This window comes from Motacilla alba, chromosome 9 (assembly GCF_015832195.1).
Source record: "Motacilla alba alba isolate MOTALB_02 chromosome 9, Motacilla_alba_V1.0_pri, whole genome shotgun sequence".
NCBI lineage: Eukaryota > Metazoa > Chordata > Aves > Passeriformes > Motacillidae > Motacilla > Motacilla alba.
Window position 1 is genome coordinate 20,058,058 of NC_052024.1, and position 17,383 is coordinate 20,075,440.

Sequence of the window (17,383 nt, forward strand, 5' to 3'; positions counted from 1 at the left end):
TGCTCAGATAATCATGATAAATATCAGCAGTTTTTAAAAGGTAGGGTCAGTTGCTTGTAATGATGTACAAGTGCAGGACATTCACTGCAAGATCACAGCACACCTTTTATAAAGTGGGGTTGGTTGCTGCACACACTGAACTCACCTGTGCTCTAAGCACTGCTGGAACAAGGAACAGAATCAATTTTCTGGCAAAAATCTAATTCTGAAATTGAGTTTCTCTGAATATTGCAGACTATCACATTTTCTAAGTCTCCTCCTCTTCAGCCTTCCCCCTTATGCTGACAGAATTTGGATTAAGGATTCTGGAAATCTTTTACCAAATGCTTACCTGATTTTTTTATTTTTTTTTTAACACAGAGAACAGTAAGCATGCTTTTAGTAGGCTCCTTTAAATGCTAGTAGTAGAACTGTTTGTTTTCCATTTCATTCTGGCAATATTTAATCTATTTAACCAACTGAGTTATGGTACTGTGCTCTAAGTAAGACTGGAGTGCCAGGTGCCATGCTTGTTTAACCAGAGTATAAAAACCTTGTCCCACTCATAGATGAGAATATTTTCAACGTTTTCTATCACAAAAATATCAACTTTCATTTGTATCTGCTGAGATAGACTGTCTAGAGAACAGCAGAAAGAGCAGCACACTCACAGCACCCAGCAGCAACATCTGCACTGTGGCACCTTCTCACCTTTGAGTACCCCCAGCTTAAAACCTGAAAATAACCAAAGGGGAAGCAAAGGTGCCACATCCCAAAAATAACTGAAGGTTTTGTTTCTCCTTCAGAAGAATAAAACAAGAGTAACTGCTGGATGTGGATGGCAAAGAGATACAAGCATGTGGAGCAGAGCCTGGAGCAGTGCTGCTTGTCACAGGTAACTAAGAAATTGCTCCAGTTGTCTGAGGGAACTTGTAGAGAAGTGTTTTCATCCAGATGTAGCTTTGGATGAAAACACTTGCTTACAGAATCTGCCAGTGGTAAGCAAAGGGAAATTAGCCAGGAACTGATTTACCCTTGACTTTAACAGGAGAGCCCATTCAACCAGCAGCAAGGCCCAGTTAATCTATAAAAGGCTTGTCAATTATTTTTGACCAGGTCAGCCTTATTCTGTAAGTCAGATCATTTAAGTACTGTCTTGTTCTTGTTTCTGACTTCAAACATCAGTCCAGTTTCTCTGCATTGCCACTGCTTTGCATAAACACTAGGAAAGTTTTTTAAATTACATATTAGGACCACATCCTCAGTGCCATTCTGAATCTTTAATTACAAACAAATATAAATAATCTATTGAAAATAATATTGTATGTCTAGCAAATTAAGTATTTAACATTTATTAAAATTCAATACTTTTAAGTCTTGGAAACACTGAAATTATTCAAGTAAAAAAATGGTTTTAAACTCATGCACTGGAAATGCACATTTTGTGCACTTCATTTCATTTTACAGTCTCTAAGAACTATTACAATTTTTAATAAACTTGTATCTGGGATTTGAAGCCAAACACTGATGCTCAAAAGGCACAAATTATTAACTAAGAGACACCCAAAGTGGTAATAAAACTTATTCCCCAGTGGTATACTGCAAATGGGCTGTAAAAATTACATTTTATTAATCCAGCTGCAATTAAACAATAACAGCTGTACAACTTGTATTGCAATGCCCCACTTTCAGGGAGATGACAAATACTCTTCATTATTCATTATATATTGCTGATTGGCAAACATGTTTCTTAGTCCAGTAGTGATGTCTCTTGGGTATGACTGCTTCTCTTTATGATTGCAAACTGAGTTCTCCTGGTATCTTGGGGTTTGCAAATGCTACGAGTCTGTCTTTCCTCTAAGATATTCCATATTTCAAAGAGAATGATAAATTTCTGCTGAAGCCAACAAAACTAAGCAACACATACATATAGACAAGTATCTGGCTAACAAGTTTTTAAAGTGTTACTGACAGCTACTTACTTTTCTGCAATTAATAATCACCATCACAGCCTCCAACTCCTTCTTGGGATAACACACTCAAACATTTGGCAGGTATGAAAATGAGAAGCAAAGACAAATACTAGCTGAAATCTGCCTGAGAAATGTACACAACCGCCCAATAATTTTCACAATGAAAAATAGCAGCTAACAAAAGCTTCCTTCTTTGGAATGACTGTTACATGCAGTAGATAAAATATGGGCATCATTCTGCTTCCATTTTTTGCCATGTTCTAAATATTGCTCTGTAAACATTAGGGCAGCTAGAAAAACATCACAGTAAGATAACACTGGGATAATTTCTGGAAACAGACACAAAACCACAGTATAATGAGTATGGTATATAAAAATCAAATACTGGCATTCTGCTGTGTACATCTGACCATCTTAACTACTCAGCTTCATCAGGATCCTGATGGCTCTAGCTCCAGCAAATCTGCTTTGGAATTCTCCATTTAAATTTAGTTTTAATGGAAATGTTGTCTGCAGCTCACAACATTTTTAAGTAACATTTACTCAATTTCTGTCAGTTTGTTTTTAACCATACAGTAAAGACAGCTCTGACTCCTACCTGAGACAAAGATCATACTGAACTCTTCAGCCTCTGTTTTGTCTCTGACTAGAAAGTAACTGTTAGCTGGTTAACCTTGTGTAAAGCCAGTGATCTGAAGAACACAAAACCAACAAAAAACAACTTTTATTTCACATCCTGATACCACCAAAGTAAACTAGTTGGGTATGTCTGACAACAACAACAGTACTGTTCATTGTGAAGGAAATTAACTCTACCCCAGTCAAAGCCAGCAAAGATCCAAAGCCTGGTTTATCCTTGTGTGTACTTTAGGAAATTATTTACACATATACAAGTCATCAGGACTGATGCTCATCCCCCAATGAGGGCAACACAGCCAAAAGGGGATCCTCCACTTCTGGGTACCAGGGATCCATTCTCAAGGCTGGGTGCAGAGAAACAAGCAGCTGGAAAATCCACTTCTCATTACTTACTGCCCTTCTTCTCATGTCCTTTCATCCAAAGGGGGGAAAAAAAAAAAAAAAACCAAAACCATGGTTTTTGTGGGAAAGTAGGCAAAGTTTGCAAAATAAATGCACGTCTATCAACAAGATGTTTTCTGCTTAAAGTTTATAGTCTTAAAACAATAAAAGATGGCTTTACCAGACTAGTAGCAAAACAAAAATACTCTGGAATTTAAGCATGGTTTCTTTACAAACATTTTTTTCCCCCATTCCTTTACATCTTCCTAGATCAGGCAAACAAAGGCAGGCTTCTAATTTCTTCCCTGCTCTTCACTGCATTTTTCTTTGCTTTCACCAACAGTGTCTCAAATGCATTGACAACAATATCAACTTCCTGACTTACCTACATCATCTCTGATGTTCAGTGGGTAAGTGACAGAACATGAAAATCTATTTTTGAAAGCACATGGAAAACTAGTAATGGCGAGCTGTCCTCTCCTTGTTACAGCGTTATTGTCAGAGCAGGAATTACCATTCCATCTGGAACAAAAAGGCTGCTATAAGAGTATTGTTTACTTATAAAATATTAGTAACCCTTATTTCTTGTCACATCACATTTTCTAGGTAAAACTTTCAGACTGACAGCTCATAATCGCTACTACAGAGAATGACTTCAGAGCGTTCCTTCTACTACCGTAGAAATAATCCTTGACTTGCAGACACAAGAACCGGGTTATGAACGTACTTTCATCCCAAAAAATCCAAATCTCACACTTAATCTGAAGATCTGCAAAAGTCCTGATGTAGACCTGAGCCAGGACCTTTTCTCCTGATGAAACATCTTTCCTTCTCCCTGCTGAAATTCTACTAAATTCATCAAAAGGTCTACAGAGATGCGACAATCTCTACTAAGTTTGCAGCTGTCTTCAAATCTCACGCACACTGTGGCATTTTCAAGATCTGAAATGCACATTTTGAAGGTTTCCTGTTGACCCAAGGCAGCTTTACAGTGTGGTACATCTGAGGATGGGGAGGAGGACAGCAACAGGCTGCCTGTTTGCAAAGCCCCTGAGGGAAAGAGCAGGACACTTCACAGACCTGCCAGAGTCACAGAGAGAAAGGAAGGAGCAAGGGAAAAAAGCATTTAAGAAGGAAAAAAAAAAAAAAAAATCAGGGCACAACATTGATTTTTTACTCTTTTCAGTGAACTCATTAATTCACTGACATAAAAATAGTCATCTAAGAATGTCAGATGAATGCACAGTACCAACTTTACTCACCAGCTGAGTCCCTGAAAACCGCATTTACTACGTGCTGCATGAGCTTCATTTACTCATAACCTTACTTCTAATATGATCTAATATGATCAAATAGTTTAATCAATAGAAGACTGGCAGCTGGCGTGTGGGTGGTGGTTTTGTGTGGTTTGATATTTTTTAATATATTTTTTTAATAGAGAAATATTCCAGTAGTCATGTGTTGACACTTCCAGGCCACAACACTAAACTGACCCACTCAAAGGCTTTTTTTTTTTTTAAATTCTGTAATTTTAACCCTAAACCAGTTTCAGTATGGAGTACAAGAAGACATCACAACCTTATTACATAAAATATATATGAAAAACATTGTGCATTCTGAACTTGAAATCATTTGGGGAGAATGAACAGAACCCCACTTTGTGCACACTGTTGGCAGGTGGTAGAGGAGAAAATCAGTTTATCTCTTCTTATTCAAAATTTCCAGTAGAGAAAAAGTCTCTTAAAAATGGGAACTATCTTAGCTTGAAGAAGGGGTTTACAGCTTGTGAAGACCCTGAGTCCTGCAGTCCCACCCTGGAGCAGAAAGCCCAGACACACTGCCTGGCAGGCTCCCGTGCCAGGTCCAGTGCTCTGCCTGCTGCTCTAGACCAGGCTAAAAGGCATGAACTGCCCCCAAGTACAAACCCTTTCAAACATTTTCACTACACAGAACTTTTATTTTTACCACAAAGTTTACCATTACCTTGCTTGCTGCTCAGTGAAGTATTTTTAAAGGACCTCAAGCGTTACAGACACTTTCCATTAAGAGAAACTCAGGAAAACTTTCCATTCAGATAAGCTCAGGGGAAAAAAAAACAAAAAACCAAACAAACATGTAGGGCCTAAATGTAAGAACACCCAGCAGGCTCTGACACATTAAGAGCAGTGTGGGTTCCCGAATTCAGCTCTCAAAGAACCCAAACACAACAATAATGATCTTGGCACAGGGCATTTCCTGCAGATTAATGACCAGCAGGGAGGAGTTGATGGCCCACAGCGAAGCCAAGGGCCATTAACCCCAGCCAGTCATTAATCCCCAGGAAATGCCCTGTGCCAAGATCATTTTCCTATTTCAAAATGAAAAGCAGCAGAGACCATATAGGTTGTTTTGTTTTGTTTTAATGAATGATGCTATTCAGCTGTTATCTCCAGGGTGTAACACCTCTGCAAGTTAACTTGCCATGGTTTAACTACGAGGATGAGAGTGCAGAGGATGGGCAAAGCGCAGGACCCAAGCAGAAAACACTGGTTGTACACGAGGCTGACAGCAATTAGGGGATGGCTGCAGTCCTGTTCCTTGCTCAGAAACATGAAGTGCTGAATCACTGTGTCATGAGCAAAGATGTTGCTCTGAGCTGCATTTAATCATTCCCAACTGTGCTGCTGAGCACACTCTCTGTAATAAGACACATTTTGCCTCATCCTCGCACAAAACGAGGATGTTGCTCTAGAGCAGTCAGTGCCATGGACTGTGTAACACTTCACTGAAGAAAAAGGGCAGTTGTAATCAGTACTGTTCCTGTCACATACACCTCCTGGTAACTCATGCATCCCAAAGATCACATCCCAAAAACCCCCCTACCATGAAAACACAGAATACTGTCTGATTTGCATGTAGAATTTCATAGGAGGTCTTAGTTTATAGCATGTAACTATGGATTAGCATAGACACACAGTAAAAGAGAACAGTAAATCCATGTTTACAAGCTGACCTGTCATCATAAACTTCAGTCTTCCATTAACAGGCAATCTGAGTGCTTTGCTGTGGTGTTTTTTTCAAAATGGGTTGCAAAACAGATGGCGGGGGAGGTTCCCAGTGCAGCTCATGAGTGAAGCCAACTCCACAGGTACAGCTGGGATCCCATAAAATAACTCTTGTGTACCTTGGACTCCTGAAGGATTTCACACAGTATCCTCCAAGATTGCCATTTTGAAGGTAAGAAATTCGCACACAGAGAGGGATTTTTCCAAGGTCATCAGGTGAACAGCCACCTTTGAGACACTGAACCTTATCAATGAAATCCATAGAGCCTGTCACCAAACTGGCTGAGAAGGCAGTGTCCAGGAGCAAGCACCAAATTCCCTGAAGTACATGCTTTTAGGAACATTTTTGTATGTTGACAGTATAGGGATGCAGAGAAAGGAAGTCTGATCTATAAATTTAGCATATCACTGGGCTATCATGACTGCAGTCACTGTGCCTAATTTTGTTGGTCTATAATCATGCAATTAAAGCTCCTCACTAACAGCATTATCACTGCTTTAAATACCAATATATCACCAGACTTCAGGTTAAGAGACCTGGTTCTATAAATACCATCCTAGTGTTTTACAAATTAAATGATGTCTTGGGTAAAAAAAAAAAGACACAGCAGAACAAAAGCCTTAGAAAGTATTCTAAGCAAGCAATATCCAAGAAGTTTTAGTATTGTCTTACTTGTGAATTGCATCCTCTCTGACTACACACAGTCTGCAGCTTCCTCAGGAGGGGAGGCAGAGGGGCAGGCACTGATGTCTGCTCTCTGGTTACCAGTCACAGAACCTGTGGGAATGGCATGGAGCTGAGTCAGGGGAGGTTTAGAGTGGATATTACAAAAAGGTTCTTTCCCCAGAGGGTGACTGGACACTAAGACAGGCTGCCCAGGGAAGTGGTCACAGCCCCAAGCCTGACAGAGTTCAAGGAGTGTTTGGATAGTCCTCTCAGGCCTGGGGTGTATGTGCAGGGCCATGAGCTGGACTCTCTAATCCTTGAGGGTCCCTTCCAACTCAGGATATTCTATGATTCTATATATAACTCATATAGTCTTAAATAAATAAACAGTTCTCTTTTCTGAGCAGCTCATCTTCTCTCTCCTTCACTCGTAGTCACAAATTCTCCCTCTAGCACCTGTGAAAGACACTATTGCTCAATTTTTTAAGCTGAGTTTACAGCAGAGAGTATCTCCCCAGCACAGTCCCTTCCTCATCTTCTGTAAAGTGTCATTTTCAAAGACAAGGTCACATGAAAATAGATTTTTCTGTACTTTGGAAGAATTTACACATGTTTTATTTAGCAGTAAACAACTGTGTGTGGTTACAGGCTCCTACAGTCCCTGATCCTATAGAAGCTAACAAGAATCCTACCCCATCCAAGGAAAGGAGTACATCCAAGTACTTCAGAATATTGGGCTCTCATCTGGGGAATGATCCCAGCACTCTTTTACCAAGTGTTTGTGGTCCTCTGGTTATACATATTTTACTGGAAATAAAAATAATTCATTAAATGATTCAGGAGGGACTGGGTAAAACCAGCAGTGCTTTTCAGGAATTTGTTGCCCAGCTGCTACAAAGGCCAGCTCTTCTAACCTGTTGATTAGTTTGATCCATTTATTCTCACAATGAAAAGCAGAACTGAAGGGTTTTCTGCTGAGCAGCACATCAAAACCCACAGTGCATTAACAGACACCAGATTATCCACTCTGTTTGTCCACAGAGTGCAGCAGTGCTCCATAAACCAATACAAATAATGCACATAACTAATTCAGCTCCTTGTCCACAGATGTACCCACGTATCACAGCAAGCCAGACACACACTCCTGAAAATGCAGCTTTGAGCCTCTTGCCCCAGTCCCCTAGAGATACATCAAATTGGGAAAGCATAAAGGGAAAGGTGAAAAAGTAGATTATGATGAACTAAGAGACCAATCTCTTCAACGGAGAGGGAAATGTGTTTACTTATGCTGATACAAATCTAGCAAAACTTTACTGAATTTTGGAAAAATCACTAACCAAAACGATGTTATTTGTTAGTACACAGTATTCAGACAGAAAAGGCAATCCTGAGATGAACTGTATTGTTCTGAATAAATTTTAAATTTAAACCTTAGAATTAAATTGAAGATATTAGCTGAACACAGTAGATATTGCTACAGACAACTGTTTCACAGCAACCTCTCACTATTTAGCATGGACTTTCTGTCCTAACTTTTTGTAATCAATACACTCATGCCTCAATAGATAGCTCTTTTTAGAAAATACTATGGTCCCAAGTAGGAAACCAGTTATTGCCTCAATATGAAATCTGATCCCTCCCCTTGGTGTGCACAAGCAACACTTGAATTCTGTCAGTCCCATGTACTGGATTTTCTGGTTAAAATTACAGAACATATCTATAATCTCAACAGTTGACCAAACAGTGGACAGAGCAAAGCTTAAATATTTATTCTTTCAGCAAAATCTTTGAATGTTAGTGCAAAAACCTTTTCAACAGGAACACAATTCTTTCTTTGCTAACTGTGGGATCTTCAATTGCTGGCAATGTTTATTCGTGCTACAGCATTCCAGAACGCATCCAAGTTTTTAAAAATCAGTGCAAAATTTTTTACAATTTGCTCAAGAAGTTAGAAGCACAAGTTCTAGATTAAAGTTAAGAACAGCATAAACATATATATATATATATATACACACATAGACACACACACACACATTATATATATATACACACACACATATTCCCTTGAAATCATTCTTAAAGCCTCTCTGATAGTAGATAAAATAAATGAGAACAGTTGTAGAAGAGCTCAAGATATGCTCTGACCTCTCTACTGAGCAGCCTCCCCAGTCATCCTCACATTCAGGAAGAAAGGTCACACGTTGGCTAGTTGGCAGGTGTGCAAAGGCCTGCAGGTGTGTGGGGGACAGGTACTTTGGGGACAGGTTTTCCATCCACATATCACATTCTTTTGTCGTTGAGCTTGAAGCTGAGAGACAACAAGAGAGGGTTTCTTCCTGGGGTAAAACGAAAATCACTTACACAGAAAACAGAAAATCATTTATATAGAAAATAGAAGAAACCGGATTTTCTCATATGTAGCAGAGGAGGCTTTTAAGAATTCCATGAACTTTTCAAGAGAAGATGTTTTCTTAAATATTACCTGTTCTCAACTACTGGTAATTCAGTTCTAAGCCTGAATGGGACTAACCAGGTCAACAACGATCACTGCAATTTACAGAAAAGTGAAGAGATTGTTCTCAAAACTAACAAGGAAGACACACACACACAAAATTCAACCCTCTACACAACTACTACAAAGGCACATTGTACTGCCTGCAGCTTTTACTTTGAAGGTCAAATATTCTCCAAGTCATCAAAAGAAATTGCTCTTCAAAAGGTGACAATAACAGTCCCTGTGTACAGAAATGTTCTGCCCAGCTATTTTGTGCAGAGAGGCCCAATGATAGCCTTTTCCATCCCTAGCTGGGAACTGCAGGCCAAATGTCATGCTAAGATAATAACAGGCTGATTTCAAAATATCAAGAAGCAGCTTGAAAGTAAAAAACAACTTCCAGAGGATGAAGAAATGGCAGCATTTCCATACAACTGCAGACCGAGATGATTTAGGGGAGAGGACAAATTATCTGCACCATCTTTGTTCCCCTAATTTATCAATCTGTAATTACTGTCATTGTCACAATAATTTGTATTGGTTCTAATTTGTCCAATTAAGGAAGAGGCAGATGCTAAAACATAAATTACATAATTACAAGTAAGAATGTTACTGATGTGTATGCTCCAGCCAGTTATGGTCCTTACAGTGGACAGCTTCTCTTCACCTCTGTGGAGGCAGAATTCCACATCCTTCTAATATTTTTCCCCATAAATAAACACTAATCAACAGGCAAAAAAGCTCCTGACTACTGAAATTGCTCCATTGTGTCAATGTTAATAATGCTGACTCTTAGTATACTATTTTCTTGAGCAGATGAGAAAAGTTAAATTCAACAGAAAAAAAACAATAATTAAAAAATTAGCACTATATTGACCCATGTATTTTCACTAAGTTTCCACAGTTTTCCCAGAGCAATTTTTGCCTCTGACTGTGGAACTCAAAGTTTTCACAACACCCTTGAGGTGCTGGCTCTCAGGAACAGCTGACACAGGCATTCCTACACCCAGGTGCAGGTTTTTGGTGGGAACACAGTAAAAAGCTTCCAAGCCTACTCCTCAGCATTTCTCTTCCATACCAACACTATCATCCATTCACATCTCTTAATTAACATTCTCATTTTGCATTACTGATACGGGTTAATTTTGCAAGGATGAATGAATGCTTGAGCTCTCCTTGATCTTACATCCCTGCTGACCTCCAGAGGATCCAGGTCATGTTTTCACCTTCACCCCTGCTGTGAAAAGCAGAAAAGCTCAAAGACTGTTTTGCCTCTCAATCTCACCCTGATTACTGAGCACACAGGAGAATTCTGAGGCTGCACACTCTTGTTTACAGCTTACAGTTCTCTAAAAGCATCAGGGATGTTCTTTCCCTTTCTCCACCCACAATTAAGAGGGAGTCAATGCCATATCCCTCACTCATCCCCTCTTTCCACAGTGAAATGACTCATTTGAGAGCAGAATTTTTCTCCAAACCAGATCCTGCAGAAGAGGCATGCTGTTCTTGTAGTGCTGCTGTTAGAAACAGATTGAAATAGGACGGAAGGACTTTCTGGTCACAGCAGCACAGTATGGTGTGGTTTCCATCATTCTGGGCTGGTCTTTTTAAATACCTTGTTTCAAATATCACTTCCACATCTCCCCTCAGTTAAGTTTATAAATAACTCCATCCTACATAACGGAAATGTAGATTTTTGGAAGTTCAGCAGCTCAGAGGGATTTTTAACTCATTGGTTTGTTGGATTGGATTTGGTTTTGGGCATTTTTGTAATCCTTTGAAAATACATGGATAATTCCATTCCTTTTTCTCACTGTAGAGGCAAAGGTCATCACATGTTTTGTCCTGAAAAATTTTCATTATTTGTCCTTTTTACTCCATAAGGAAAGCAGTTAAAGAGCCCCGCTGACTTTATTTACTTCCTTATTTATTCTGCAGCAGCCAGACACATGCCTGCTTGCCCTGTTCCTGAGAGCTGTTCCTGCTAAAAGGTAATCTAATTGAGCCAGAGCCTTCAACACATCAAGCAGATGGCTATAAATAATGCAGAGATGCTGAACTTAGTGGAGCCATCACAAAAAACATTCACACCAGTCAGTCCAACTTGTTAGAACATCTTTAGTCCGAGTCACGCTATACACATCTTTACAGCTAGCTCAGGAAATTCGAGATTCATTCGTCAATGTAGCAAATTCGTCTTTGTCCATCTGTAAAACAAATACTCTGTGCACTTGTAAAGCCCCTAAAGTTCTCTTTCTACTTACACAGCTTTGAAAATCTCACGCTGAATACATAAACTGGGAAGTACTGGGAACTCTGAAGAAAAAAGAAAGAAAAAAAACCCCACAAAACACAAAGCAGCTGAACCTGTGCCTTTTTTACACTACAGATTATCACACATATGTTCAAATAATGAGACTTTTTTCTCTACTAAAATAGAGATCACAGCAGTGTATTATATAGGAAAGGATTTGTTTGCTTCAGTGCTAACTTCCCAGGCTGCTGTCTGTCAGCTGCTCATTGTGGATTCTTGTCTAGAAATTCTGGTTTTAGGGGGAAAATAAAAATCTGAAGAAAAAGAAAAAAAACCTGGGACTTCTATTTTTCAGCTTTAGCTAATAAGAAAGCCTGCAGGTTTATATTCCTCATTCCTTTACCACTTTCTTCTCCTATTTATGTGTGTGTGTCTCTGTAGCACACTTTTAAGAGTGGCAAACAGCCCCACAAAATTTAGCTAGCATGTCAGAGTTACTTCTGATTTTATCTTTAAACAGATTTCAATAGCGATCTTTTCATTTGAAAAGCTTGCTCAGCTCTTTCGCAGAGAAAAAGCCCAAAGAATCACGCATCCCTCTCCACTTGCAAAAGACTTTATAAACATATAAAGATAGTTTGTCTTTAAAAAAGAAACACTTTAGGAGCCATTTAAAACCATTTCACCACTTTTTAAAGTGTATGTTTTCATATTCTGCTGCTTGTATAGAAAGCTTACACGTAAAAGAAAGTGGAAATTCATGTCATAAACATTAAGCCTTTCAGGTTTCCACCAGCTACAGAACAAAAACAGCCTTAAGTCATCAACCACCATTTACCCCAGGCTTTATTTTTAAGGAAGTTTGGGATTCATACTTTCAGTCAACTGAAGCACTAATCATCTCAAAGAAAAACTACAAATACATTAAGCAGGCTCCATCTCTAACCTCTACCTTCCAGCAGAAGCAGCCAGAAGTAAACCTCTGGGAGCAGGATCTTAGTCTACCTCTCAGCTTCAAGCAAGCCCACCAAAAAAAAGAGATTTAAGGGAGTTGGGAAAGCTGACAAAAAAGATTAGCAGGAATAGCATCACTGGGAAAAATAACACAAGAGATAGAGACAGCTGATGCAAGCCACTCTTCCTTTTATAAAGTAAAAGAAGCTTCTCCTTAGCTTCTGAATTCAGGTATCCGATAAATACAAATAAGTTTATTTGAAATATTGTTTTGTCTGTCCATTCTTGTAGTTACATAGTGGTTGACAAACCATATATTGCCCTACATGACTTTTCTTCTCTCTGAGAAACAAATCTGTCACTCTCCTTTTTTTTTTTTTTTTTTTTGAAATCACCAAGTTTGTTACTATTTGGAAACAGTACTGACATTATTTTACCATTTGGGAAACAATCCACACAAATAATTAGCCCATATCACTTTCAAGTGACATAGAACACAGCTCCAAGTGCAGCCAAATCCTCACACCAAGGGAAACAGCACCAGGCTTGTTTGTACACCCATTATAAAGTATCCCAAAGTGCCACTCCAAGCAAGGTAAGCAGACAAATTTGGCTCCTGTTAACTAATACGGATTTATGCTTATTTTTACATATATGTATCAGATATGTACTGTATTTTTAAAGGAATGCGAGGCAACATGGATCAAGGAGGAACATGAAATCAGTTAAGAAAAAAGAGAAAAACTGAATAACTGATGACTGTCTGTATAATGCCCACTTGCTTTGATAGTAGTACCAGTAGAAGTAATCTGCATGTTAATTAAGCCATGACAGAAGTGAAGCCCATTAATTTTGCAAGAGATCTGCCTGCCATAGGTGGCTTCCCCAGTAACTGCTCTCTACTTGTTCTCCCCTGCCATAAACTGTGCTCCAATGCTGCTGTAAGTTACCTTGCAACTAAACAAAAATCTGCTTAAGGGGAAGAATAGCAAGTGCTTGGCTTTCAAGGAAAAAGAAAAGCTTTGCAAGAAAGCTTTCTAGACCATTCTAGAAGAAAGCTTCTAAAACAGAAAATGAAGGGACAAAATGAGGAAATAAATGTAGATAATTCTAAACAAAATATTCACACAACAAACACCTACAAAACATTTTTTCAACTGCTTCTAATGGGTTTTATTTGCTTTTGATTATTCTTTTCACATATTAAAATACATTTACCAACTTATGCATTTTATTTCTTACAGTGATGTATGAGTATTTTCTAACCTTTTTCTTGAGATGTAACTAAAGTGCATCTCAAGTGGTTTTGTCACAGTTTTCACACATTATCAAGTTCTGGTAGTCATATGAATTCTGCTAATATTTAGCTAGGAATACACAACATAAAATTATTTCAGTATGAATCACGCCTTAGCACTCTATATAAACATCCCTGATGTTTCACATTTGCATCCTCTACTTATGGCTCTTAAGCTGCCAAGCATATGGTTTTAGACAAGATTAGAGACAGATTTAGAGATACAGGGTACATCTAGCTACACCACCTTACACCAGTATTACTTAATACCAGAGATTTTTACGGAAAAAAATAACCAAGTTTTAGCTAGAAAATAATATGCCTTCATTGGAGTACCTGGAGAGGCTCACATCCCCCACCACCAACCCCTGTGAGGTTCCTCATGCATCTGGTGACACATAAACCACAATTCAGCAGTGTGTGAGACAAATGGGAGTCTGGAATGGCCCTCCAGGACCTGAACATGGCCAAGCCTGGCAGCCCCATGCCCTGTGAATGGGCAGGAAGCTGTGCTGGGGACTTGCACGCCTCCCAAAAAGTTGCCAGGTGTAGCACAGAGCCCTGAGCTGCTGTCCCTGCCCCTGTAGAACACAAGTCTTACCCCCAGGAATGGTGACTGGTTCCAAGGTTTGGGAATTCCCAGCCTACAGCAGGCTTTCTAATTGCATGTCCTCTCTGCAAAACACAGAGACATACAGATGGGACACTAAATAAAGGAGGTTTCAGATAAACCTTTGTAAACCTCACACCTGCAGACTGACCAATACCATCATGCAAAGCATTCTCTAAATATTTCAGAGGATACTGAGTCCATTAAAACACAAACCAAGACTCAGCTCTATGGAGCAGGTGGGAAAAGTCTCTCCTGCTGCCCCTTAAAATCCAGTTACAGCTTTTCCCACCGGGGTCACACATGCCTGCCAGATGCTGAGCAAGTGCTCTGACACTGTGTCTCCTCACCCTCTGCCTGGAAGAAGGTCCCCTCAGCCCAGCAGCAGAGGCTTTGTTTTGAATTTGGGTAAGCCCTCAGGCACTGGCTGCTGTCAGTGACCAACTGATTTTCTCTCCAAAGATTTTGCTTGGTTTTCCTGGGCAGCCGAAGCAAACCTGGCAACGTGTCAGGTGTTTCCTTCGTCGTGTACAAATAGCACCCAAGTTAATCATTATCTATCCTAGCAAAAAGTTAAAGTTTCAGCAGCACCAGCAGGAAGAAAAGGAGCCTATATATACTCCATTACATAAAAAGAGAATCTTAAACCTTTAGAAATAATATATGGCGTTCAAGGAAGCCATAATGTTAAACCTACCAACAGTTTTAACCTATTTAGACTTGAAAAGCACTGTACTGGCCCTCAGTCCTGCTGACCCCAATGGCTCCATTTCCTTTCACGGCTGCTCCTGTCCCCCACTGCCCAACCAAGCACATGTGGATTTCACAACCCTGGGCAAGAAGCAGAGAAGAGCCAAGCAGCTACTGAAGCACTCCCCCACGCTGGAATCCCAACACTGTGTTGTTGAAATTTCCAAAAAATCACCACAAATTCAAGTAACTTTAATACATGCAGAAAACGTGGCAGTACTGTAACACAAAACTGATCAGTTGTTTCAATGACCACACAGAAAATGATCATCATTAAATCAGCAGGCATTACCCAAAGTTCTCATCATCCTGAGAGCAGGTGGCAGTAGGTAACACAGCCTGGGTGATCTGATTCAGCTCAGTTACTTTTTTATTCCCCTTGAGGCTTCTTAGCAGCAGTTTAACAGAGTTTAAGAGAGAAGGGACACACAATTTCCAGAACGCCACACTTTGAATCTGTCCCAAAATGAATAATTGGATGGAAGTTTAGAAAATGAAAAACACCGAACCAGCCTCATAGATCCGTAATTGAATGCCCCAAAATGGCACAAGTTGGGCAAGTCAGCCATAAATTTTTACACCTTAAGCTTTCAAGTGGCAGAATGGAGACTTGGGAGATATTTCTGGTTCCATCCATCCATCAGGCAGCTACAAGTTGCATTAGTCTAACACACCAGGAAGATTCAGCCCAATGAGACAGTAAATTGATACTACTCTAAAAATCTAAAGCAGCACCAGAATCCACATTGTCCCTTGTGTGGTACCCAACACTTCCCTTGCTAAATCCTGAGCTCTCAGCATTCCCTTCCCACCAGCCACAATAATCATCCAGTGCTGCCAGAGCACACAGAACAGCACTCCTGGTGTGCAAATAAAACATTTCATCAACTTACAACTGGAGATTTATGAAAATCAATGTCAGAGTGTCACTGCAAAAATGTCTTTTTCATTGTCCCTTTCCCTACTCCGGTATCCTTGGATACAGGAGTCAATTATTCACAGGGTTTTTTCATTCCCACTGCCCAGCCTTTCAGCAGAGGCACACTGTACCCTACAGCACTCTCTTCTCGGCAAGTCAGGAGTTTTCCTTTGTCACAGGTCATCTTCCACTACCAAGCAGAAATCATTACTTTGTTCTAATGATATTAATGTCCAGGGCAACTGCATTCCAATAGTGATTTTCCCAAAAACCCTAAATAATGTTGCCCTGTTAATAACACACTCATAAGGCCAAATGCATCTTCTTTAGGCTAACAGTTACAATGATTACTACTATCTACAGATCCACAGACCAATTACACTTTATTTAACCACAAGGGTTATTATACAGGCAGCTCTGGACAAAGATAATTTCTTTCATTTAATTATTAAAAAAGCAAAGCCAAACAAACCACAAACAAAAAATATCTATCCCCAAAACAAAACAAACAAAAAACCACCAAAACCACTTTGGCCTTCTTGTATGCAGTTTTTGTTTTATAAATATGAATCACAGTATCATTAAGGTTGGAAAGGACCTCTGGATGTTATCCAATCCAACCTCCCCCACCAAGGCTCTTGCAGGGGGTTCCTATATTCACATGTCACACCTACAAACCAAGGAACATAAGCACAGTGACATAAAGTCTGATATTGAGTTATATTATAACAGAAAATTAAAATTAGAAAATAATTCAACCAGTCATCACTGCTGGTTTTTGCTACCCTGCAATGATTTTATTTATGACCATGATGTCATTACTAAATCTAATTTAAACAAATTACTTTCTAGTTACCTGGGGTATGAACAGTTTTGATCCTCTCCTCTGCCACCCCCTGGACTGACCACACTTTGCACAAGCACAGGCGATGGTGCTCACCAAGAGCATCCCTTTATCTGCTTTGAAATTTTCCCAGTCATCCAAAATGTATGGCCCACCTGTGCCCCTATCCAGAAGATGCTTAATGCCATCTTCTCCTAAGTTTAACTGTTCTACTAATCAGGCACTAAGGAGTTATGTTCAGGCTGATTGCAGGTCACTAACAAACATGAATTGCATTCAAGGAGATGAGTTACTGAACTCCAGTATGATCAGTATTGCAGCTGGAACAGATCTGTCCTTCTGTAAGGACAGGCCAGAGTTTTGACCCTTTACCCTATAAAATCTTCCAGCCATTTTCACCACTTTGACAGCTCTCTTTATGAATGGGACTATGTTAAAGAGCCAAAACCCTACCAGAAATCATCCAGAGTTTTATTAAATAATCCAATTTTACAAATTACCTCTTTTTGAATCTTAAACATGCTGCTCAATAATTTTCCCCCTTTTAATCTGAAAAAGACTCAATTACTACATCAAAG

At 39.5% G+C, this 17,383-nt stretch overlaps 1 protein-coding gene across 9 annotated transcripts in view; it reads right to left on the reverse strand.

The window, feature by feature from the left end:
• Nucleotides 1-17,383, reverse strand: part of NAALADL2 (N-acetylated alpha-linked acidic dipeptidase like 2) — a 409,871-nt gene that overhangs the window by 342,989 nt on the left and 49,499 nt on the right. The window contains exons 2-5 of one of the 9 annotated variants that reach the window (XM_038145646.1): nucleotides 8,829-8,991; nucleotides 6,690-6,794; nucleotides 3,358-3,494; nucleotides 2,551-2,644 (exon numbers count right to left, since the gene is read on the reverse strand). The exons of 4 other annotated variants lie outside the window; for them this stretch is intronic. The gene's annotated coding sequence lies outside the window, so the exon portion shown is untranslated. Of the gene's footprint in view, nucleotides 1-2,550; nucleotides 2,645-3,357; nucleotides 3,495-4,955; nucleotides 6,647-6,689; nucleotides 6,795-8,828; nucleotides 8,992-17,383 lie in introns of those variants that run through there. 4 more of the 9 variants (XM_038145645.1, XM_038145648.1, XM_038145647.1 and 1 more) reach the window with 4 other exon arrangements.